The 24,763-nt window shown below is 45.3% G+C and overlaps 3 pseudogenes; all 3 read left to right on the top strand.

Moving 5' to 3' along the window:
* Positions 1-5,856: 5,856 nt before the first annotated feature.
* Positions 5,857-16,301, top strand: LOC127146603 (NADH dehydrogenase [ubiquinone] iron-sulfur protein 2-like; annotated as a pseudogene).
* LOC127146605 (ATP synthase subunit alpha, mitochondrial-like) lies at positions 12,506-17,350 on the top strand (annotated as a pseudogene).
* Positions 17,351-17,920: 570 nt separating this feature from the next.
* On the top strand, positions 17,921-19,100 carry LOC127146604 (uncharacterized; annotated as a pseudogene).
* Positions 19,101-24,763: the final 5,663 nt, after the last annotated feature.

Here is a 24,763-nt window from a genome sequence, read left to right as displayed (position 1 = left end):
ACCTTGGGATTGTAGTTCAATTGGTCAGAGCACCGCCCTGTCAAGGCGGAAGCTGCGGGTTCGAGCCCCGTCAGTCCCCGACAAAATCCAATCGTACTTTTTCCTGCCCAACCATCAAAATCGAATATTCTCTCTTTCTTCCTTCCCACGGAGCGGTAGGGGAGTTGGAAGAAAATGCCAGTTTAGTCAGGCCTATGCAAAGAGCTTTTTTTGCTTTTTAGGGAGTCAAAAAAGACAAAAAAAAGAGTGATATTAAGAAAAGTGGAAGAAAGAGCTATTTTGGTACTGAATTTCATGGAAAAAGCTTAGTCCGACGGCTCCTCCGGAGTAGTCTTCTTCCATATTCACTTTCCTCTAAATAGTAGGTTCATTAAGCCCTAGGACCATGAATGAATTGCTTAACATAATCAGTCCCATAAGAAGATAGTGAGTTCCATTATAATCAGTCCAAGAACAAGAAAGTGAATTTCAGATAAAGGAAGCATAATAATGAAATGAATCTCAGATCAGATCAATCTCAAATTAGTCCCGCAACAAAAAGAAAGGGAAGGCTCGACTGAAAGGAGAGAACAAGGCTCCGTAGAGGAGTTGAGAAGGAGTTGACAGTCCCGCAACAAGAAAGCCTAGTGGATGAAGTTCAGAAATGCAATCAAAGTTCATATGGTAGATTGAAGAGGACTGAGGGCTCGACTGAAAGGAGAGAACAAGGCGCAAAGAATTTGCGAGGGGGTCCAGAATAAATAAGGGTCCGGACTAGCTTCATTCCATATTCACCTGTCCTCCGGCGCGAAGCGAAAGGACTGTGCAGGAGCGAAGCAGAATCAAGCTACGAAGGACAGGAGCGAAAGCGGCTCGACTGAGGTTAGGAAGGTTCAGAGCGAAGGTACTCGTAGAAAAAAAATATAGGTTCAGAGCGAAGCAGAATCAAGCTACGAAGGTTCAGAGCGAAGCAGAATCAAGCTACGAAGGTTCAGAGCGAAAGCGGCTCGCCGACGATAGGGGGAGAGGACCGAGACTAAGAAGGAGAGGAGTGCAAGTCAGAACCATTAATATTCATAGACGAGACCAGAGGAATTTTGAGTGGAATTCATGATCCGTCCTTATTCAAAGAAGATCCCTGTCCGGAGGATTTATCCGGAGGACTATCCATATTAACCTACGGACCACAAACCATAATCAAACTATGTTCATTTCTTTTACCTGTCCTAGGCTTGATTCTTGAATTGCAATTAATTAAACTACTTTTTTCCTTCTAAATCTGACTTTTTCGAATCTTGATATATAACGATAATTGAGTGAAAAACATTTCTTGATCCTCTCTTTATCCGGACCAGAAACTAGAACTATAATCAAACAATGTTCATTTCTTTGATAGGCTTGATTCTTTCATTGCGTTTTCCCGTCTTTTTTCCTTCTAAATCTGACTTTTTCTCATCTTTCTATTTAACGAAAATAGATAAAAAAAATCAGGCATTTGACTTTCTTTCTTGCTACTTTATAGGCCCAAAACCTAGCATTTTCTGAATTTTCGCTAAGGATTACAAGGTCGTTGATTACAAAAAATTCATAGGTTTCATTCTCAATTCATGAATTTCTTTGTTTTTTTTTCTCGTTATTTCATAACCTCCGGACGACTCCAAATCAAAGGATACAAAGGTTAGGACTTGAAAGCGAAAGTCCTTATTCCTTATTATGTGAAGGAGCCCGACGATTATCAGAACAATATACCGCCTCCGGACGAGTCAGAAATCCATATTCATCTGTAAGGATCAAAGAATTATCTCAGCTCATTGAATAAAGACTTCCTTATTCTTCAAAATTCAAAGGAGTGGAACTCAGTCAATGGAATATGAACCTCCGGACGAGTCAGAAATCCATATTCATCTGTTAAGGCTCAAAGAATGAGAAAATTCTTTTCGAATTCCACACTCAAAGGTTTGAGAAGCGACTTCACAGGTGCGAAGCAGCTCGACTAAGTCAGATAGAGGCGGAGTAGGAGTTGAGTTGATAAGGACATATTCACGAGCTATATACTCCGGAGGAGGTCGTCTTGACCCCGTAGCTAGGAGCAAAGAATTTGCGAAAAACCATATTCATCTTTCTTTGAGCCTTGCCTTCGCACCGCCTCAATGAACAAGGGGCCTTGATTCTGGTAGTACGGAAAAAAGAGATGAAAGAGAAAAGAGTGATCGATCCGATTTCACTCTACGGCTGACTATCTCAGTTCGAATGAAAGAGAGAAGAGCGGCGCACCTTGATGGAGACATTCCCCGATGAAGAGAAGAAAGAACAAACCAAAGAAAACCAATTCACTCCAAAAAAAAAAAGAAAGATATGAAAAGAGAAAGATTGATTCCTTTTGTTTGTGATCCATTAGGAAAGAGAGAAGAATTGAACATCCCGCGAAATAAGAAGAAAAGATCAGACTCCAAAAACAAAGGTCCAGGTGACTCATTCATGGAACTAATATGAACTTCTCTTTCTTTTTCTCTTCTCTTTTCTCTTTCAGAAAAAAAGATCTTTCTTCTCTCTATCTTCTTCCTTCTTCTTTCTTCTCTTTTTGATTGAAAAGCACGTCGCAACTCCTTACGGAGCCTTGTTCATTGATTGCGCTCCTTCACACTCCTATCCTTATATTAGCTTCTTCCTCTCTATCTCCTTCAATATTTCACTTAACCTAGTTAGTGGTCTCATTGAGAATAAAGTCAAAGACTTTGCGGGATCAAATGGGTCCTCCGGTCTTAATACTCCTAACGGAGGGGTTAAGTGGAATTTGAGAAGAATTCTCGAATTCAGAGTCGCTTCGCTTCGCGCCTCCCGTAGAAGGAGTCATGAAATGGAATATGAACCTCTGATTTTTTAGGAGTCTGAAATCCATATTCACCTGTGGTCTCATTGATAAGGACATATGAATATTCCACTTCGGACCTCTTCCATCTTTGATACATCTACATTGTGAAAATCAAGCCTATCCTCCGGACGGGTCCTCCAGACCTCTTTGATCCTAACGGAGCGGTCTCGCTATTCCATAACCTTGACTCCGGGCGTAGGTTTTTAGTGGCTTTCCTTTCATAGGCTTGATCTTTCTGGGAGTCCCGTAGAAGGCCTCATAAGATCAAGCCCTTGTTCATTGAGTTTCATTGTCTTCTTCTTTCACCTTCCTCTTCTGAAACCTTCCAAACCTATACCGATAAAGCCTAGCGTAGTGGGCTTTCTCTTCCCTTCTAGCCTCCTTTTTTTTTGAGCTCTTTCTTTATTCCTTTTCTTCCTCTCAGGACTGATCGATGTTGTTGGGAGGCTTTCTCTTCTCTTTCTGGCTTCTGTCCTGTCTCATTCTTCCCTTGTTCATTGATCTCTTGTCTTCTCTGAAAGCTCTTTTCTCATTTTCTCCGTGGGAGAATGAGGAGGAAAACTCTCAGTCCTCAATTCACAAGGGCCTAGCGAAGTCAGTGGATAGTCGGACCCCGTAGAATTATAAGAGGTCTAGATGCGAAGGACTTGTTCATTCCACTGATTTGATCCACAGGCTCGACTGAAAGGAGAGAGGAATCTGGACCTTTTTGGTTCTACGTAGCTTAATTAGTCCGAAGGACTTGTTTTGATCCATATTCATGGAGCGGAGTAGCTTAATTAGTCTGAAAAGGAGTCCAAGATTCAAGCTGAATCAATGAACAAAGGCGCAAAGAATTTGCGAATTTGCGAAAGAGATTTTGCATTTTGATGGGTCTCGCCTCAATATTCTTTGAGCCTTGATTAGTGTATAAGGGTGTGTGTGTTTTGGTTAGCATTTCTATCATCCATGTTGTAGAGGGTGAGTTTTGAGATAGGGAAAGAGGGGGAGTTGGCTGTAGTTGAGGACACCTTTTTCGTCTCGACGAGATGGATGGATTTCAAAGAGATGGTTAACCACTTTTTTCAGCGTAAGAGGTAGGGCTTTGAGCCTCCGCTTCTCAAATTCTTCTAGTTCCATCTTTGATACATCTACATTCTGAAAATCAAGCCTATCCTCAGATTCTGATAGTGGAATGAATGAGTCCGTCCTCAGGACTTTTTTGAGTGGAAATGAATGATTTTGATAGTGGAATGAGGAACTCATATTCATTCAGCCGACTGCCTTGCACTCCTGTTAAGGAGCTTCTCTTTATTCATTGATGAAGCTTGAATCTTGGACTCCTTTCAGTCGAGCCTCCTCTTTCATTCAAATTCTTTTCACCTTTTTGCACTCCTGTTAAGGAGCAAAGAATCAATCTCCTACTCCGCCTTCCTAACCCTCAGTCGAGTTCAATGAGCCTTTCACCTCTCCTTTCAGGTTCGCAAATTCTTTGCTCCTTCTACTACGCAAATTCTTTGCGCCTTATAATATAATTGCCTTCGATAATTCTTTGATCCTTTTTTCTTGAGGGCTTTGACCCTTTTCGCAAATTCTTTGCTCCTAGCGTCAGGCCTCAAAGAATTTGAGAGTCCTTCGGACAGATGAATATGGATATAAACAAGTTGCACTCCTTTTTTTTTGAAGAATAAGGAATGAGCTTGAAAATTCTGAGATCAGTCTTTGATCCTTATCATTTGGAGTCGAGTTATTTCGTCTTTGAAGGGCGAGAAAGAAGGGAGAATTCCTTAACTTTCAGTCGCTTCTCTCATTCTTCTCACCGGTCCGTGGTAGTTTAATTAGTCGAGTTATTTCTAATATAAAGGGAAAGGGCTCCTCTCCTTATCAGTCGAGTACCTTCGCTCCTCTCCTTATCAGTCGAGTACCTTCGCTCTGAACCTTATCAGTCGAGTACCTTCGCTCCTCTCCTTATCAGTCGAGTACCTTCGCTCCTCTCCTTATCAGTCGAGTACCTTCGCTCTGAACCTTCCTAACCTCAGTCGAGTGGCTTCGCTCCTCTCCTATATTGAAAACTACGAGTACCTTCGCTCCTGAACATAAATAAGGAATGAGCTTGAAAATTCTTTGAACCTCTCCTTCCTAACCCCTGATTCAACCCTGATTTATCATCATTGACTCCTTCTTAGTCGACTTTCTTCGAACCGCCCCGTGGGAGTCTCGTCGATCATTTCTTTGAGCCTTCGGACGGGTCAAGACGAGCGAAAGCGGCTCGACTGTCAGGAGAGGCTCAATGCAATATGAGTTAGGACCAAAGAATTTGCGAAGGACTTGTTCATTCTACCATATTCATCTTTTGGCTAGACACCATCCCCACGCCGACCCGTGAAGCACTTCGAAGTGCCATATCACACTTTTCTTCTTTAGCAAGTTCGGGAACATTGTGACATCAAAAGATAGGGAAGGGCGGCTGTCCGTTCACTTTCCGGAAATGGCAGAAATCTCTTCCAGTCTCGCGATCTGGAAATATCTGCTAGGATACTGAACCCCTCTGCGGGATGGGTGGAGGATAGGCTTTTCGGAATGAAACTACCACGGACCGGCTCTCCTCAAATCCCTCATTAGGGAGTCTGCCGCTTTCTTTTCATAACGGAGCCGAGAATAAGGGCTGGCATAGTTGTCTCTCGCATGCAAGGAGAGATGCTGCTGCTGTGATGTCACGGTTCTGGGGCGCCATGATCCTTTTCTCTGGAACAAGAGAGGTTAGAATATGCGAGACCAAAGGCTCAAAGAATTTGAGAGACCAATCCATAAAATCAGAAGAGAGGGCACTGCCTTCCTTCCGCTTTCAGAGGTAGGGGAATCAGCTCAGTGAGCTATTTATTGCCGCCAATAGCGCTTCGCTTGCACGCCAGCGCCACGCCTGGTAGAGCTATCGCGCGCGGGCGAAGGAGATGCATTTTATGTACTGGTAGTACTGGACAAGCTCAGAGGGGAATAATCTCTTTCTTCTTTCTTCCTTTCTTCCCATGACGACTAGGAACAGGCAAATCAAAAAATTTCACTTCGAATTCCGGACCTCAACATCCTGCTGCTCATGGTGTTTCACGATCAGTATTGGAAATGAACGGAGAAGTGGTGGAACGTGCGGAACCCCATATTGGATTACTCCAGTGCGGCACGAAGCCGCTGACGCCGAGTCGGCTCCTATGCCGCTAGCTATGCCCTGCTTGGTCCCCCGACACGGTGGAGGTTCCGTAGCGCGTCATGAGCACCGGGCTAAGGGGCGGTTTTTTCTACTCAAGCGAACCGCCCTACCTTACTACAACATAGGGACAGAAGGGAGAAGGTTGTGAAGGTGGCCTCGTTATCCACACCTCTGGTCGGATGAATGGAGGACCTCCAAGAAAAAAAGCCTAGGGGTTTGAATGAGCGTTGGCGGGTCCTGGAGTGCCTGTCAAGGGCTCCCGCGCATACCCCGGGGTGATCATCACCACCTGCACCTCACATCTCGGCACAGTGGAACGTGTAACCCGCCTGCTGTCTCATTCAACTACATTTGTTCCTTCCTATAATCCATAGCCTAAGATCAGGCAGCAGCGAGGGGGCAACCTGCCCATACAGCCAGCGGGGAGGATGGCACTACTGGCAAAGACCGTCTGGCGAAAACGCCGCAGGCGCGAAGCGTGGTAGGCCTGCGCCGGGGGGGGAGCATAGCATAGGCGGGAAAGGGAGCCCGGACGGTGGGAAGAGCCAGGGGAGGCCGGGTCATTTGACGGAAATGGAAGGCTTTTCCCCTATTTTCAAAGGCCTCATTCAAGGTTCCGTCTGGTCGAAAGATCTTTATGGAAGTGCATCAATTCTTGGAAAAAGAGGTGAGAATACCCTATCGGTCGAGCTCAATTACATTCTTTCCTATAGACAAAAGATCAGAAAGTCCATTCAATGAATAGATCTCTTTTCAAGGGTACGAGAGAGAGCGCTGCCTACACGCGAATTAGCTTCCGAGGTCAAGCAGTCTCTATATTGAACTACAGGATTGATTTGCGAATTCATGCTGGGCTGGGCCACCTCGAATGGCGTGAGCCGCATGCGGGGAGACCCGCACGTACGGTTTTTAGGGGGATCTGGTCGAAAGACCGGCGCCCACCCGACTAGAGGGGACTGAGAAATTAATAGAGTACAAAAACTTATCTTCAAGCTTTACCTTATTCTGATCGTTCAGAGGGCGATCGCGGAGTCACTGAATGAAGTCCTCCCTTTCTTTTCGGAGGGTGCTGACCCGCAGCGAGGCAGAGATGACTAAGTTACATATTCCATATGGCGACGACAACAGCATGTCGTAGAAGGAGATAAAAGAGGTGGAGCCAACGACCCACTAAGACTAACGTATCTACAACTACATCCCCGAGCGGCAGTCAAACGGAGGCGTGAATGCAAGATGCCAGCGGAATGATCGGCCGGACAGAGGCTAGGGCTGCTTTCTTCCCACCGCGTCCTTCCTTGTGTGTCGGAGATATAAAGCGAGTGCACCGGAAAAGAAGGGGAACTGGGTTTGATCTATTCTATGGCGAAGCATCCGAAGCATAACTGCACACTCACACGATCTTTGCCGAGAGATAGGAGCATTCAGGTGGAACCGGTGAACTACACTTGCTTCTGGATAGATGTGTGGGACAGAGGGCTCGTGGTACCTGCAGCCCACCCTTCCTCCTCTGCTTTGAGAACCGTGTGAACGGAGAGTGGGCAGAAGGGAAAGAGGTCCTCATACGGAGTCGCACACTGACTTTTTTCTGTGCGGGAGACTGGAGAATGGGTCGAGTAAACTCCCCGGGGCCGGCCGGCAAAATCACAGACTCAGTGCTATTTCTTTTTTCTTTATTGAATTTCAAAGGAGGCGCAAAGAATATTGCGAGGCAGAGGTAGTACTTCGAATGGCGAAGAGAGGCGGCTCGGCAAAGAAGGAAAGATGATGACTTCTTTGTTGGCGAAACGAAGGGCTAAATAGCGCCATTCTCTGAGCCGGTCTGGATTTCCAATGCCTCGGGAAAGAGGTCGATCTCGATGACAAGACCTTTTTCTTCTTTATTGGGTGCCTTCTTTTAGAAGTAGTCGGAAAGAGAAAGCCTAAAGAAGGAAGGATCATATTCCATATATCAGTCCAACAACAAAAGAAAGGGAAGGAGCAAAGGAATTTGCGAACAAGGTTCAAAGAAAGCTAATATGGATATAAACAAGTCCTTCGGACGACTATCGATGACGCTTTGCTTACCGGCTCAGGCTTCCAAAGGCGACCAGCTTGAAATACCTTTTTGTTACGTTACGCTGCCATTGATTTTTCCAATCTCATTGAATAGCATGGCCTGGGGTAACTTAAGTGGGAGAGCCGTGTTATGGGTGACCTTATTGCACGGTTCAGAGAGCACTTGTGTATGTGATGCAAGTGAACGTGTACGAAAAAGCTGTAGGAAAGTGAGTTCTTCGTTCCGTCGTCGACCCTATCTATGTTTCTACGATGGCCCAAAGAACACGCTCATTCTTCAGCTGTTAGAGAGACTTTTGAATTGCGAGGGTACCATTACGAGCTCAATATATACGAGTCTTATTCCGTGAAATCACTCGAATTTCAAATCATTCACTTGCTTTAACTACTCATGCTATGGATGTGGGAGCATCAACTCCGTTCCTGTGGGCTTTTGAGGAGCGGGAGAAATTATTTGAATTCTATGAAAGAGGTCTCGAGGGAGCCAGGATGCATGCCAGTTTCATACGACCAGGTGGAGTGGGCACAAGATCTGCCTCTTGGCTTATGTCGAGATATTGATTCCTTCACACAACAATTTGCTTCTCGTATCGACGAATTAGAAGAGAATGTCAACCGGCAACCGTATCTGGAAACAACGATTAGTGGATATTGGTACTGTCACTGCACAGCAAGCAAAGGATTGGGGATTCAGTGGTGTAATGTTAAGAGGTCGTGCGACATGAAGACATTGATAGCAATATGGGGGAAGTTCCCATCAGGCAACAAGGGTTCTGCCTGACCCTACTTAAGCATGCATATTATGTCAGTGAAGACTTGGTGTGAAGCCTTGGAGCTGACGTGTAGAAGAGCAAAAAGGCCCGGGGCTAGGGTAAGCTGAGGGGGGACAGCGTCAGTGAGCGAATGTGTGTAAGCCCAGTCAAAGATGACTGTTCTAGGCGGGGGCGGGCCACCCACCTGAGAATGGTCTTGGTCCTACGGACCGTGAACGGATTCGCCTCTGGCCTCTGGGTACGTCTCCACCGCATAAGTTCACCGGGGTGGAGCACGGTCCGCCAAAATCGGCATAGGTTAGGTGCTATTGATGGAACATGGTAAGCCTATCTTTCTCCATATGGGAAGTGCTGCGGGCACATAGAGATGTGGGTAGAGGAAGCCTCAAAAAGCGAAGGCCGAGCTGTAGGTCACGTGACCTGCACCGAGTTGGTGGCTGACTGGGCTTTTTCCTAGATCAAAGCGGAGAAGCGAGCCTGATTCTTATCCAAAAGTCGGTCGCAGAAAAACAAAGGTCCAGGTGACTCATTCATTCCAAAAAAATAGCCGAAGCGAGACAGAAAGAAAGCATAGGAGGAAGAGCCATAGGCGCAGCAGCTAGAAGAAAGAGAGAGAAAAGCCATAGGCGCAGCAGCTAGAAGAAAGCATAGGGGCTAGAACAAAGCGAAGCCATAGGCGCAGCGCTTGTGATTAGAATCCCAGTCAAAAGAGAAATCAGCCTTTTGCCTTGGGAAAGAGAGAATTAATGAGAATGAAACTGGAAGTCTGACTCACACTTGAGAAATTCATGTGTCTCGCAAATGAGAGAGGATGTAGTAGGTCCATGAATGAATTGCCTTTTCTCCTAGGCTTTCCTTTCCAATCCCTATTTTTTTTCTTTCTTCCTTTTCGATAATTCTTCTCCACAAATTCTTTGGGCCTCAGTAGCTTAATTATGAGTGGAATGAAAAGCTCAAATTCTTCTCATAGTGGAATTCGAAAAAGAATTTGAGACTAAAATATTAGATTTCGCCTCTCCTTCTTAGTCGAGCTGCTTCGCACCTTTGAAGGATTCCACAAATTCTTTGCGCCTCGCCTTTCAGTCGAGCCTCTCCTTCTTAGTCGAGCTGCTTCGCACCGCGGAGTGGGATGGGAGTTGAGAAGAATTCTCAACTCAATGAACAAGGGCTTGATCTTACTTCTCCTTTGATCCTCTCCTATATCTGAAACTACGAGTACCTTCGCACCTTGAAGATTTGATATGGATTTCTGACTCGTCCTCCGTCATATGGATTTCAGACTCCTTCGGAGCGGTCCTCTGGACTCGTTTGAGTGGAATGAATGAGTCCTTCGCTTTCAGAGTCCTAACCTTTATATCCTCTTGAACTCGTTCCATTCTGCCTCTCCTTTCAGTCGAGCCCTTGTTCATTGATTCAGCTTGAATCTTGGACTCCTTTCGAGTCATTTCATTCCTCCTTGCGCTCCATCTTTGACTTAGTGGATCAAAGAGGTCCTCCGGACTTTGAAGATTCCACTAAAAGACTAGTCACCTGGACCTTTGAAATTCAACCAGTGAGGACCAGCCTTTATTCATTGATTTTTTAGCATCAAAATGCAATTCTCCCAAGAACGTTCGTCTTCATGTCTTTCTGGGAGTCGAGGGCTCTTCACTTTCATTCAGGTCTTTCCTTATTCCCTTTTTGAATGCATGAGACATGAAAAGAAAGAAAGCCTCAAGCAGAACCACATTCCTTTTGCGTGCGGATGTAGCTAAGTGTCTGACCCTTGTTTGTGATTCCCTGCTGTTGCGGCCTATCCTTGAATGCGCGCGCGCGTGAACCAACCCAAGAAAGAAGGAAAGGATGCCTCTCGGGGCATCTGAGAATGATTAGAGCTGTATGAAGGGAAACTCTCACGTACAGTTTCTTTTTTTTTGGGGGGGGGAAGGAGCCCGACAGGGTCCCCCCACTGACTTGGCCCGGGCCTAAGTGAAAGTGAAGTGGTGGGCCTACCCATCCCAACCAGGGGTATGCTGGGATTTGCGAAGAGCAGCACCTTACGATGTTCATGACCAATTGGATCCTGACGTACCAGTAGGTACCAGAGGAGATCGCTATGATCGTTACTGTATCCGTATCGAAGAGATGCGACAAAGTGTTCGGATCATTGTGCAATGTCCTAATCAAATGCCTAGTGGGATGATCAAAGCCGATGATCGTAAGCTATGTCCTCCATCACGATCTCGAATGAAACTATCCATGGAATCGTGTGCCGTGTGAAACGTAGATCATCGCCGTTCTTAACCGAGACTCAGGTTAAGCTCCGTCTCGGAACCTTGTGGGGTTAGGAGTAAAGCATCCCGAGGTTGACGCATCTCGTTGGGCGTGGAGAAACATTGGGAACCAAAATAGCTTTCTTCGGAGCCGTTTCTTCTCCCGTCCCCCCGCCCCGGCATAGCGCTTCGCTTTCGGTGATTCTTCCGAATCAACTGACTTCTCCCTTCTTCATTGATCTGGGGGAAAAGGAACCGTCTACCTGTTGGGAAGCTAGACATTAAGTAAGTGGCTTGATGAGGATAACTAAGCTGACACGCCGGAGTTGGCTGCTGGCACAACTGGGTGGTGCCTTACCGCACCGCAGGTTCACGCGCGGGTAGCGTTCGTGGTGGTGCTTCAGGATTCCAATGTACCGCATCCAAGATCAGAACGAGCTTGCCGGCGGACCATTGCCGTCCCATTCTTGAGTGAGCTGGAGCGCAGCCATCTTATCCACTGAACTAGCCTTAAGCTATTGCTTCGGGTCGAAGCACTAAAAGAAAAGGACCAGGAAAGGCGGCGGTATAGGAACCACGGGACCCCCCCCACTAGTCTAGTAAAGGGAAAAGAGAAGTGCGCTCCTCTCCTGTAAGTAAAGCAGCTTCGCACCTCTCAAGAAATAAGAAGAGCAGCTTCGCTAAAGAGAGAATGAAAGATCTCATTCAGAGATCATGAAACTCTCTTTCATACTCTTTCTCTTGTTCCGCTACGTGGGCTTCCTCTTTCTTTTCCCTTTCTTGGTCGAGCTGCTTTGCTTCTCTCCTGCGCACCAGCTTCAAAAGCCCTTTACCCTTTGAATAATAAGGTCAGCTTCATAGTTCCAACCTAGATAAGGCTTTTTTATGCCCTTTTTTTAGGTTGGGTTGCTGGATACGGGATCCTCGTAGTAGGCTGGACCAAGATCCAGCCGAGAGAGGGCAGCCTTTAGAAGGAAGAGGTTGGGAAAGCAAGAGAAGGCTGAGCCTTTTCTTATCTTTTTCCCTAGGCTTTTTTCTTCAGATTCCTTAAAAAGAAAGAGGGGATTTGGATTATTGACCCCAATGAGAAAGCACTAACATCTTCCTCGTTGGGGCTTCGCGCACTGGGGAAAAGGCTAAGGCGACGGGAAATCGGCCGTCAGATTAAACTACCACGGACCGGTATCGAGAGGGCTATCACAGTCAGGTGGAAATTACCCCCCTATTTGTAAAGTACCCCTCTTTCATTATTATGTTAGGGGGGTTGAGGCGAGAAATGGCTTGATGAACCCTTCCGTTCGCCACGCACCGGCCCCCATTCACTTGCTTATCGTAGAGGCTTGAAGTATACAGTGCCCCACAACGTTAGAATAGTATAGTGGGGGTTGAAAGACGAGAGTGCCCGCCCTTTCTTTCAAGTAGGCCACTTTTTCCTCCACGCAGCCCGGGATAAGCGTGACCGTGTATATATATCTATATATATCTTCTCCTCTCTCATTTCTCAATGTCCGCTTCAACCGCTCTTTCAACTACAAAAAAGCTCAGTTGGCTTGACGAGCGCAGATGTGAGGAAGCGGGAGCAATCAAACAAGAAAGATCGAGCTTCAGGCGAAAGAACGAAACTTGAAAGCAACCCTACTTAAAGGAACCTACTAAAACGAAAAGGAAGAAAGCCTAGCGAACAAGCCAGATCAATTATTCATTTGGCGGATGAAAGGAAGTGAAAGGAAGAGGAAGAATCAGATTCAAGTCATAAGACGATAGAGGAAGAGGTTAAAGGACAGCGGGGAAGAGATGAAAGTCATAAGAGGTAAAGAAAACTCCGCGGAAGGAAAGGCTCAAAGAATTTGAGAGAAGCTTGCTTTTCTTGTACTTTTTATAGGACTAAATAGTAGGTTTGAAGGAGATTTTCATGGGAATGCAGTTCGTTTTCAGAGTCCTAACCTTTATATCCGGAAGGACTTTCTAGGTCAATGTTTCTGACTCAAAAGGACAGGCCTAATTAATTAATATGGATTTCTCAAATTCTTTGATAAGGAGTTCCACAAATTCTTTGCGCCTCTCCCTTTTAAGAACATAAGCTACGCCCTTCTTCATTCAGGCTCCTAATAAGGGATAATGACTTTCGCTCTCAAATTCTGAGATAATTCTTTGATCCTTTGATTTTGGAGTCGAGTTCTTTCTAAATATAAGGGGCTATAATGAAGGACTTTCGCTCTCAAATTCTGAGATCCTTTTGTTTTGAGTCGTCCGGAGGTTATGAAATAACGAGACTGAAAAGGTGCGAAGGTACTCGTAGTTTCAGATATAGGAGAGGTGAGAAGAATGATAGAAGCGACTGAAAGTTAAGGAATTATCCCTTATTATTCGACGAAGGAGCCCTTGATTTTGATATGGATTTCTTTCCTTGCACTCCTTCTTTGATGATAATTCAGTCCTTTCGCCGATCATTCTTTGACCCTCTCCTCTCCTTACAGTCGACTTTCTTCGAACCTTATTATTTGGAGAGTGATTTCATAATGCACTCCTGAAAATAGTTCAGGGGATCAGGACTGAGCTTGAAAATTCTTTTCACCGGTCCGTGCTAGCTTAATTGTTATTTCATAACCTACGGACGGACCCTTATTTAATCCATATTCACCTTCAAGGTGCGAAGCAGCTCGACTCAAAATCAAAGGAGCGGTTAGGAGTTGAGAAGGAGAGGCTCGACTGAAAGGCGAGGAGTTGAGAAGCTCATTGATAAGGGGAGGGTCAAAGCCCTCAATCAACTCGAGTGAGGTTAGGAAGGCTCCGTAGGCGCAAAGAATTTGTGTGGTCCTTATCCTTGAAATTTGAAGGAGTGCAACTCAGAAATTCTCCTTCTTTCATGACTCCTAACTACGGGCCTCCGCTCCGCTTCTTTGGTCCGGAGTAGCTTAATTAGGTCGTCCTCCGCTACTTTCTGAATATGGAATATCAAGCCTAGGATCATGAATTCCACTCAAACTTATGGCCTCCGTAGTCCGCTCCCTCCTTTACCTACTACGCCTTCTCCGTCCGCTCCGCTTCTTTACTGAAGTTTCCTTCTACGTGTGAACCTACTTAAAGGGCTTAAAGGAAGATAAAAGGAAGAAAAGAAAGCCCTATCCATTATTAAGGAAGGAAAGCCCAAGGAAGATATCAACTATCAAGTCAGAACTGGAGGTTATTACATAGCGAGACCGTAAACAAGTCCAAGAAGAAAGTTCAAAAAATCGAATCTTTCTCTTTATTCAATTTCAAATTCTTTGAACCTCTCCTCGCAAATTCTTTCCGCCTGTCCTTCGTAGCTTTATTCTGCTTCGCACCTTTCCAGTCGCTTCTCAAACCTTTGTTCATTGATTCAGCCTTTGTTCATTGATTCAGTCGAGCCTTCGCAAATTCTTTGGTCCTAACTCATATTGCATTGAGCCTCTCCTGACAGTCGAGCCGCTTTCGCTCGTCTTGACCCGTCCGAAGGACTTGTTTATATCCATATTCATCTGTCCGAAGGACTCTCAAATTCTTTGAGCCTGACGCTAGGAGCAAAGAATTTGCGAAAAGGGTCAAAGCCCTCAAGAAAAAAAGGGAAACCATATATATTAGCTTTCTTTGAACAATGTAGATGTAGTCTATTAAGGGTTCTGACTTGCACTCCTGTCTCAACCCTTGTTCATTGATTCAGTCTCGCTCTCCTTTCAGTCGAGCCTCCGGACAGGTCAAGTCTCTTTCTTTCTCAAATTCTTTGAGCCTCTTCTGAATTTCTTCTACGTCTTCAGTCTCATTAATAAGGGCAGATGAATATGTCCTTGTTCATTGAGGACCCCTTATAATTTGAAAGCCTTGTGTTAAGCAATTCCAGAAGAAAGCCTATTAATGGTTCTGACTTGCACTCCTGTCTCAACCCTTGTTCATTGATGAAGCTTGAATCTTGGACTCCTTTCAGTCGAGCCTCCGGACCGTCTCATTGATAAGGACATATTTTTCATTTTGACAGGAAAAGTGGAAATATGCCACTCTTATTCAATGAAGTGCAATATTGACTGCAAAATGGCTGATTTTTCTTCTTGCTGTTTGCATAGGCCAAAAAAAAAGTGACTAAAATGTCCATTTGCCCAGGGAAAAGAGTGCAAAATGGCTGATTTGAGGTCTTTTCTTGCTGCCAGCTATAAACAAGTCCGACGCACGATGAACCTTGCATTTTGTGCATTTTCGCTAATACCTACTATTAGAAGAATTGCATTTTGATGCCTCATCGTCCGTAGTTTCATCTAAGGATGCCTTGTTCAAAGAATATTGACCTCTTCCTCCCCTATCTTTTTATGGCCTTCTACGCCATAGGCTTTCTCTTTTTAGTAGTCCTCTTTCATTGATCTATTTTTATGCCACAAACAACTAGAAAGAAAGGAAGATAGGCTTGAATCTTTTGAGTAGGTTTCAAAACATAAGAGAGAAAGTTGGATCAATTCCATAAATAAGTCCCCCAAGATAAGGATGCCTTGAGGCAAAGATCAGCGCTTTTGCTACTGAGAAAGCGAAGGGTCAGCGCGAAGGTTCAAGACTTAGCCGAGCGTTAGCGAAGCCTCATTCTCATAGCGAGGCTCGGAGAGTTAGCGAAGCGCTGTAGTAGGGGCCCTATGTGCTATAATGCTGAGCCAAGGGACGCTCCGCCTTATCTATATCAGCAGTCAACTGAGTTCTTCACGAATTAGCTCCTTGGTAATGGCTCAATCTATAGATAGAAAGCCCTATGATGGGAAACTACCACGTGAGGTTTGGAGAGAGATGGGACCGGCAAGACCCAGCCAGATGCAAGCTTTTTCTTTTCAATAGCCGGCCAAATGACTAAGAGGATCATCATCGGTCTACTCTACCTCAATTCACCATTTCGAACTTTATACAGAAGGTTTTTCCGTACCAGCTTCTTCTACCTATACCGCAGTGGAAGCACCTAAAGGTGAATTTGGTGTCTTTCTGGTCAGTAATGGAAGCAATCGTCCCTACCGTCGTAAAATAAGAGCACCTGGCTCTGCCCATTCACAAGGACTCGATTCTATGTCCAAACATCACATGCCAGCGGATGTGGTCACCATCATAGGTACTCAAGATATTGTGTCTGGAGAGGTAGATAGATAGGACTACTAGTTGCTCGATCAGGGCCAACGCTTTATTGCGAGCCAAAAACCTCAGCGGATCCTATAAAGAGAAAGCAGCCTAGTGGAAGAGGTTCATATGGAAATCAAAAGCTCCAGATGAGGGGCAAAGAAATTTGCGAGTGGACTTTATTCTTCAATCAGATTTTCACCCTTTATTCGTTGCGCTCCTGAAAATTCAAAGGATAAGTCTTTATTCAATGAGCTTCTCCTTTGATCCTCTCCTTCTTAGGAGAGCTGCTTATCGCGCCTTGCTCTCGGTAATTTAGAAGGCACTGCCTGTGTGTGTGATCAACTCGGCTAGTGCGAAGAGCATGACTAGCGGCCCTTAGGCCAGGTTTAGAAGGATAGGCCGGAGGTTGATGAAGTCGCAGTGCCTTCTCTTGTAAATATATTATATGGCTCAGATCTATGAGCCTGTGGCATTTCTCACTGGACGCCCCTTTTCTTTCATGGAATTTCTCTCCCGGAGCAGCAGAACTAACAACTTTCTTAGAAGGTAGAATTACGAACTTCAAAACGTCTTTGAAAGTGGATGAGATGGGTCGAGTCCTATCTGTAGGAGATGGAATTGCCCGAGTTTATGGATTGAAGGAGATTCAAGCTGGGGAAATGGTGGAAATTTTCCAGCGGTGTCAAAGGAATAGCCTTAAATCTTGAGAATGAGAATGTAGGCATTGTTGTCTTTTGGTAGTGATACCGCTATTAAGGAAGGAGATCTTGTCAAGCGCACTGGATCGATTGTGGATGTTCCGGCGGGAAAGGCTATGCTCGGGCGTGTGGTCGACGCCTTGGGAGCACCCATTGATGGAAGAGGGGCTCTCAGCGATCACGAGCGAAGACGTGTCGAAGTGAAAGCCCCTGGGATTATTGAACGTAAATCAGTGCACGAGCCTATGCAAACAGGGTTAAAAGCGGTGGATAGCCGGGGCCAACGAGAACTGATAATCGGGGACCGACAAACTGGAAAAACTGCTATAGCTATCGATACCATATTAAACCAAAAGCAAATTCACTCCACTCAATTCAAATGCTTTGCTTTGAACCTCTGTTTTTTTCTTGTTCGGATTCTGCCCCCCTATTAGCATTTTTTTGTCTATCGGAGCAGAAGGCAGAGAACAAATCAGAGGAGGGGTGGGCGGTTCTCATACCCCTCTTTTTCTCATACTTTTTGAGTATGATCCTATTTCTGAATATTAGAAAAGGATCTTTTCAAAAACTCAAAAGAGGAAAAATCTTTTTTTGGATCCTCTATTTAAGCCTTCTCTCTTTGACCTCAATCTGCCTCTACTTTCTACGTATTTCAATTTCATACTCTTTTTTCTACTACTATTTGCGCCAGCCTTATGATCACTTTTTTTTGATAATCCTTCTTCTTCGACTTATTTTGATAATCCTTCTTCTTCGGAGGATTCCTTCGCCCTCCAGGTCCTCTCGGAACCTTGGCCCGTGACTCCAAATACGGCAGAGGAAACCTCCCTTCAGAATCGAATCCGAAGATTGGAAGAGGACGATTCAATTTTCCTCCTGGGAAAAGCCCCGGGGCTTTTCTGGACTGACTGCATCCAGAGTCAGCTTTATTCGTATTCCACTCAAGAGGAATACTCTTTCTATCTGGAGTTCTCGAAAAGAGATCTCGAAATTAGGGACTTTGTTTCTGAATTTTGACCCACACCTGAGTGAAGAGGCCCCTTACAATCCGAGGGAGTGCTTTCTCGATTTCTTGGAGGAGTGGAACCATGAAATGTCCAGAATCCCCGGGTTGACGGTAGAAGAAAGACAGAGAGAAGAAATAGAATTCCTGCAAGAAGTTTTCAAGGATCTCCGAAAACATGGACCAAAATCCTATTACATCTTTAAGATTCTTCAAAGCTAAAGCCCTATAATATAATGGAAGAAATGCTTCAAGGGCTTTCTTTAGCTTTTCTGAATCTATGGAATTCTCAGACTCTGCTCTGCTTCTTTCTTTGCGGGGTTTCGGACATGCTTTCTTCACTTCAAACTTTTCTTTTTCGGTATGCCGCTCCGCGATCAAGGAGCGAAAGAAGCAAGTGGGCTGTGGTGATGTCAGAATTTGCACCTATTTGTATCTATTTAGTGATCAGTCCGCTAGTTTCTTTGATCCCACTCGGTCTTCCTTTTCCATTTGCTTCCAATAGTGCAACCTATCCAGAAAAATTGTCGGCCTATGAATGTGGTTTCGATCCTTCCGGTGATGCCAGAAGTCGTTTCGATATCCGATTTTATCTTGTTTCCATTTTATTTATTATCCTTGATCCGGAAGTCACCTTTTCCTTTCCTTGGGCAGTACCTCTCAACAAGATTGATCTCTTTGGATCTTGGTCCATGATGGCCTTTTTATTGATTTTGACGATTGGATTTCTCTATGAATGGAAAAGGGGTGCTTCGGATCGGGAGTAATCACTAGTGAGAGGGCGATGCCTACATTCAATCAATTGATTCGTCATGGTAGAGAAGAAAAACGGCGCACGGACCGTACTCGAGCTTCGGATCAATGTCCCCAGAAGCAAGGAGTACGCCCGCGTCTTGCAACGAGAACACCGAAAAAACCTAATTCAGCTCCACGTAAGATAGCCAAAGTACGGTTGAGCAATCGACATGATATATTTGCTCACATTCCGGGCGAAGGTCATAATTTGCAGGAACATTCTATGGTCTTAATAAGAGGAGGTAGAGTGAAAGATTCGCCAGGTGTGAAATCCCATTGTATTCGAGGAGTCAAGGATTTGCTGGGAATTCCGGATCGAAGAAGAGGCAGATCTAAATATGGTGCAGAAAAACCAAAATCGATATGAATGGAAGATGCCTCTGGAACTTGTTTTTCTCGTCGAGGGAAGAACCACTCAAAACTCGGAATCTCAATATACTACGCCCTTCCGAATGACCTCTCATTCCGTCTACTACACTAGCCAAGAAAGAGTGTATTAGAGACTCCATTCGCCCGTGAGTAGAGGAAGAAGAAAAAAAGAGAAAGGAAGAAAAGAGAAAGTTCAGTCAGGCGCAAAGAATTTGTGGATGCGTTCATAAATTCAGTTGACCACTTCTGACTTAGTCTTGCTACACGAGACGAGTGAGGGGGTTCAGTTTCAGCAGACACGGAAGACCTTCAGTCTACAAATTGAAGAAGCATATGGAATCAATGAATAGAGGGAGAAGGCCTCCTTTGTCGATTTGCGCTCCTTAACATAGGCTTTCCTGGAGAGACTTTCTCCTATTAGAACCTACTATTTGGAGGACGTAGAAGGATAGGCTTTCCCCGCTCCGTCTTCCTTTCACTTCCTTTCACTTCAAACCTTTGCCTTTTTTTTGATTCAAGGATAGAAAACCTTTCAAAGAAGGGTCCGGACTAGCTTAACCTCCGAAGGAGTCTTTCTTATTCCTTTTGCCTGAACAGTCCCTTATCAATGAGGACATATTAACCTGTGGTCCGAAGTGGAATATGGATTTCTGTTTTTTTAGCCTTTATTCATTGATTCAGTCGAGACGTCCTCCGTCCTCCGGTTATGAAATAACTCGACTCCCACGGGGCGGTGAGAAGAATGATCGAAGCCCTCAAGAAAAAAGAAGGAATTATCCAGGAGTGCAAGGAAAGAAATCCATATTAACCTAGGCAAGGAGCAAAGAATTTGCGAAGGACTGATTTGATAGACGAATTTGAGAAGAAGGATGTCTCACAACAAGAGGAAGCGCGAATAGAAGCCGCTCCCCACCTGAAATCAGCTTTATCGATCAGACAGACAGACGAGGGTGAAGGAGAAAGGAAAGAGAGAGAATACTCAGGGTAGAAGGAGAAAAGACTGATTCGACTACGAGGCAGTAGCAGTTTTTGCTCTTTCTTCAGTGGTTTTTCGCAAATTCTTTGCTCCTAGCTACGGTCTCGACTGAAAGGAGAGGTGAACTTTTTCTAGTTTCGGAAGTGGGTTCAGTAAGAAGGTAGCCATGGGAATTCGTCTCACTCTAAGAGTCCGCTCAACCAGTTATCAATAGACCGAGCCCTTGCCCTTCCAGCAGAGAAGGGTCTTTTCTGTCCCCCGAGTGAAGGAGATAACTTCAAGAGTCATTATCAGGGTCGGAAGCAAGTCAGTAAGAACACCGCCCAGGCAGGAGAAAGGGCTAAAGGGATCGGAGACAGAAAGGGCTCGACCGGTTGCAGAAGTTGCTTCATCCCTTGTTTCATATCATTCTCTCTTTTCTTCTCGCTTTCTAGAGGATCTCTTTGGCAAAGAAAGTGGCATTTCACTCTTTGTACTGGGATTTACATGATTGGACATAACAAGAAAAGGATAAAGAGTTCAAAGCCTCGCCTTAGTCCTTGGCTTTGAGATCTCCCGATCGGTCGTCAACTCGGGTAAGCCCTTTCTCCCCTATCGCTGCTTTAGCTCAAGTAGCTTCTGATCTCCTGGTCTCTTCGGGAACAAAGAAAGGTTTCGCTGAGAACAGTTTGAAGCGCCCATTCCAATCTTGTCTCACTTTGATAACTGATACGGGGAAAGAGGAATGAAAAGAGGGTTCCCTGGGCCTGATCTTCCTTCCCTTTCCGCGCGGATCTAGCTTCCGACCCCTCTCTTGTCGAGCAGCTAAGCTCCTCTCCTTCGTCAGAGTTGGACCATTTACTCAGAGTTGCAGAAAGGAGTCAGACTCAGTGTCGGCATAGGAATTCAGTCTGAACCCCACTACGCGGTTGAGTTCTAACCTCTTTCTGAAATTAGTCTTTTCCCTTGAACGAACCATTCCGGCACCCCTCCGTTAGGAGTCTGAAAGCGAAGGACTGATTTATGGAATTCATTCTTCTGCTTCAACCCTGCGCCTCGTCTCGTCTTTGTCAGTTTGTTTATAGTGAACAAATCGAGTTCGTTCTTTCTGACGATGATAAATAAAGAAGACTTGGTCCATCGTGTTCTCTTCGTTCGGGATCTTTCCCCTTCTCTGAAAGTAGTCGTAGCGGTAGTCTAGAGTTGGTACGAGGGTTGACCTCTCAAATTTTTCGGGTCAAGGCTGCCTAGAACCGACCCTATATTTCTCAATCAACCTTTGTCTCGGCAGATGCGACTTCTCCTTCTTTTCTGGTGTACGGACAAGCAATTGCATATCTCAGGCTTTCATCCGCAAGAACTGAACCAGGTGCCTCTCCTTTTAGTCGAGTCACTTCGTCCCTCTCCTTTTAGTCGAGTCACTTCGTCCCTCTCCTTTTAGTCGAGTCACTTCGTCCCTCTCCTTTTAGTCGAGTCACTTCGTCCCTCTCCTTTTAGTCGAGTCACTTCGTCCCTCTCCTTTCGCCTCTCCTTATTGGTCGAGTCTAACCAATCCCAGTAGTGGGCCTACCACCACCTAGTGGCTCTTCCTTCGCCCCAAGTATTCTATATATAGGTATAGAATTAGAAAGAGAATTCTCTCCCCAAGAAAGCAGCATAACAAGAAAGGCGAAGATTAATTGAGAAGAGCTTGACCTCTTTCATAAGTTGCTGACAGAGAAGTTCTTTTTGTAGCAGTTGAAGCTGAAGTAGCTCTTTCAGTAGTTGTTGTGGAAGTCGATGAGAAAGAAAGAGGGACCTACGGCAAGGTTTGAAGTACAACTCATATTAGATTTCGCCTCCGGACCGCTCCTACGGAGTAGTCTTTTTCTTTCCATTAAAGAAGACTATCAAAAGACCTACTTAAAGGAATGAAGGAGTCAAAAGAAAAGGTCTTTAGACGATATAATATAGAAAGAAGAAAGACAACTCAAGAGGCGGAGTAGGAGCAAAGAATTTGCGAAGGAGAGGATCAAAAGCTCATTGAATAAAGAGAGAGGATCAAAGAATTTTTTTCTGTAAGGAGAGGGAGCACCGCGATAGTGAGAGCTACGGAAAGGCACAAGGACGAGGAACTGACCATATTGCCATTCTTCACGAGAACGCATCCAAAAAGAATGCAACAAATAGAATAAGGCAAATCGGAAGACAATGCAAGGTCTCTTTTCAGAAGGCTTGGGGTACCTTATGTGTCTATGTCATAAAAGAAGACAAGAACCAATACGATGATGAAGTTGGGGAACTACATTCATGCCCTACTAAGCCTAATAGGCAGGAATGCAGGTTGGATGGGAGAAAGGATAAAAAAGGCAAAGGTTCCCTGAATATATATTGATGGGCAAGCGTATTCCATCCGCCTTCACCACCGACGCCCTGGGGGAAGCGCGTAATGGCCGTTCTACTCCAACTTAGAGGACTTGGAGAAAGATCAAGCCCTTGTTCAAATTCTTTGACCCTATGCTGATTTTCCGAAGGATCAACTATGAGCGGAGCAGGGATTCTCCCTGCCTGAAATACTCTTCTCTTCATGGAGTCGAAATACCGATAAGTGACCCGTCCTCCGGCGCGAAGCGAAGCGCATTTATTAAAGAGACAAAGAAAGGAGTGCAAAACGGACACTTTTCTAAAAGGGGAGGGGACGAATCCTTATCTTCCCAATAAGGAAGCGTCAGGGGAAGACCCGGATCTTAAGTCAACTCCGACAAATGGAAATGAATCTAATTCTCTTTCCCGTAGTACCCCTAGAAAAGAGAACCCGAGGGGGAACAAAGAAAATCGCTAGCAGACGGAGATCAAACCTTATCAAAAGGGAGGAGGACCCCGAGAAGGACGACTATGCCTCTTGGCCCCTTCAGTCGAGACCAAAAGCCAGGGGAAGAAAACCAGTGGACAGAAGGATATGAGAGACTCCTAAGAACAAGAGCGTACAGGCAAGGAACTACTACAAATGGAAGTGGAGATAGAAATGAAACTACTCCGGACGAGCACGGCCACTACGGAGGTCTAAATCCTCAGATTTCAGAGGATTCGTAGGCAGGGATTCTCCCTTCTCCGCTCATAGTTGATCCTCTTCTTGTCGAGCTATTCTGGGTAACTAACCCAAAACGGGGGTCTAACCCTACTAATTGAGACTGGGCTTCAGCCTATGATACCCGATCCCGAAACTCAGACAAAGAGAAGAGATAATCAGACTGACTCCCACCTCTTGTCTTGCTTCGGTCCTATCTTTCCGATCCTATCTTCGATCCTCGGGGAGTTTGTCCGTCCTCTTAGAGCCTAATTTGTACACTTGAGAACTCTTAGTCTGAGTTCTCCGTCGATCTATCCTATCATCTACTACAAATCTTAGCGGAAAAGCTATCAATCCACTACAGAAAAAGGGATCATACTCAGAACATCGGCAAGATTCCCCACCGACAAGGATTCGGGTCATAATAAGCGGATTGGACAAGTTCATGAGAAAGGTCAATCGGTTATAGGGTGCTGCTAACCAGAAATAGTCAGAGAATGAGCTTCCTCGTAATCAGCCTAGGATAGCAGGGAGCCGTACCTGAATCGAGGAGAGAAGTCGAATGAGAGCGGTGTGATCGGATCGGAGCTAACAAGAGTAAGCAGTTCTCGATAGGAAAATCTCAGCTGATATGCAGGCAGCGGAAGTAGAACCATTGTAGAAAGGCATCACAGCCTCACGAGTTCAATCCTGAGAATTGACTATTCAATAAATAGAGAAATCGGCCTCGCCTTAGATCTCTCATTTTACTCATTCAAGAACCAGGCTCTGTAGGATTTGAACCTACTAAATCGCCCCGAGAAAAGCGCTTTCAAATACGACTGGATAAGACCTTCCCCTCGTCTGATTGGGAACTAACCTCCACGCGCACGGGAGAGCATATTCACCCATACCCTAGGCCCACTTCTGTCCTCATTCGCGATCTTTCTTCTTTTCATTGTCAAAATGCTAATTTCAAAAGAAATGCGAGGAGCAAAGAATTTGCGACTGAGGTTAGGTGATTTCATTGCCCCATTGGATGAAGAGAGGTTTACTCTTTCAAGGGTCGGTAGGCGGACGAGAGGCATCTCTTTTTGTTGAATCCCCAGCCGGATCAATGACAGGCTTCAGGCATCAGATCGAGGGCATCCCGATTCCCCCTTGTCTGGGTTCCGCCCTCTCTATCTATCTCTATTGGGATCTTCCATTCCTAACCCTATGCTTATCTCCGACCCGCATGATGAGAAAATGGACCCGGAGATTGAAAAAAGCAATTTTCCTGATAATAGCAGGGAGATCCGATCGAAGAAGACTCACTTCTCCCTACTGTAGAATTCTTCTGAAAGAATGCGCCGAAACTGATCCTTCCAGAAGGGATAATCTACTGCCTCAGAAAAAAGAGGTAGGTAGGGTAGAGGGCCCTTGCTTACCCCTTTGACCCCCTTTGTTACCTGGTTCGCGCCTACGATTGATCTTAATGATCGGGATCCTAGAAGCGAATTGACTGACCGATGGTTCCGGATCCTATTTTTTTCATGCGCTAGGGTAGACTGATTTCTTAACTTGACTCAGCCGCAAGGGTCCTTCCCCTTAGGACTCATAAAGAACTCATGAAAGCACTGATAATTACCTTTAAGCCACAAGACCTCGGCCCGCCCGGTGGGTGGTCTTTTGGGAGACGATTCCACTAGGTCGCT

Source organism: Cucumis melo, unplaced genomic scaffold (genome assembly GCF_025177605.1).
Source record: "Cucumis melo cultivar AY unplaced genomic scaffold, USDA_Cmelo_AY_1.0 utg000838l, whole genome shotgun sequence".
In the NCBI taxonomy this organism is placed as follows: domain Eukaryota; kingdom Viridiplantae; phylum Streptophyta; class Magnoliopsida; order Cucurbitales; family Cucurbitaceae; genus Cucumis; species Cucumis melo.
The sequence above is the reverse complement of the archived record's forward strand: the minus strand, read 5'-3'. Positions and strand labels throughout refer to the sequence as shown.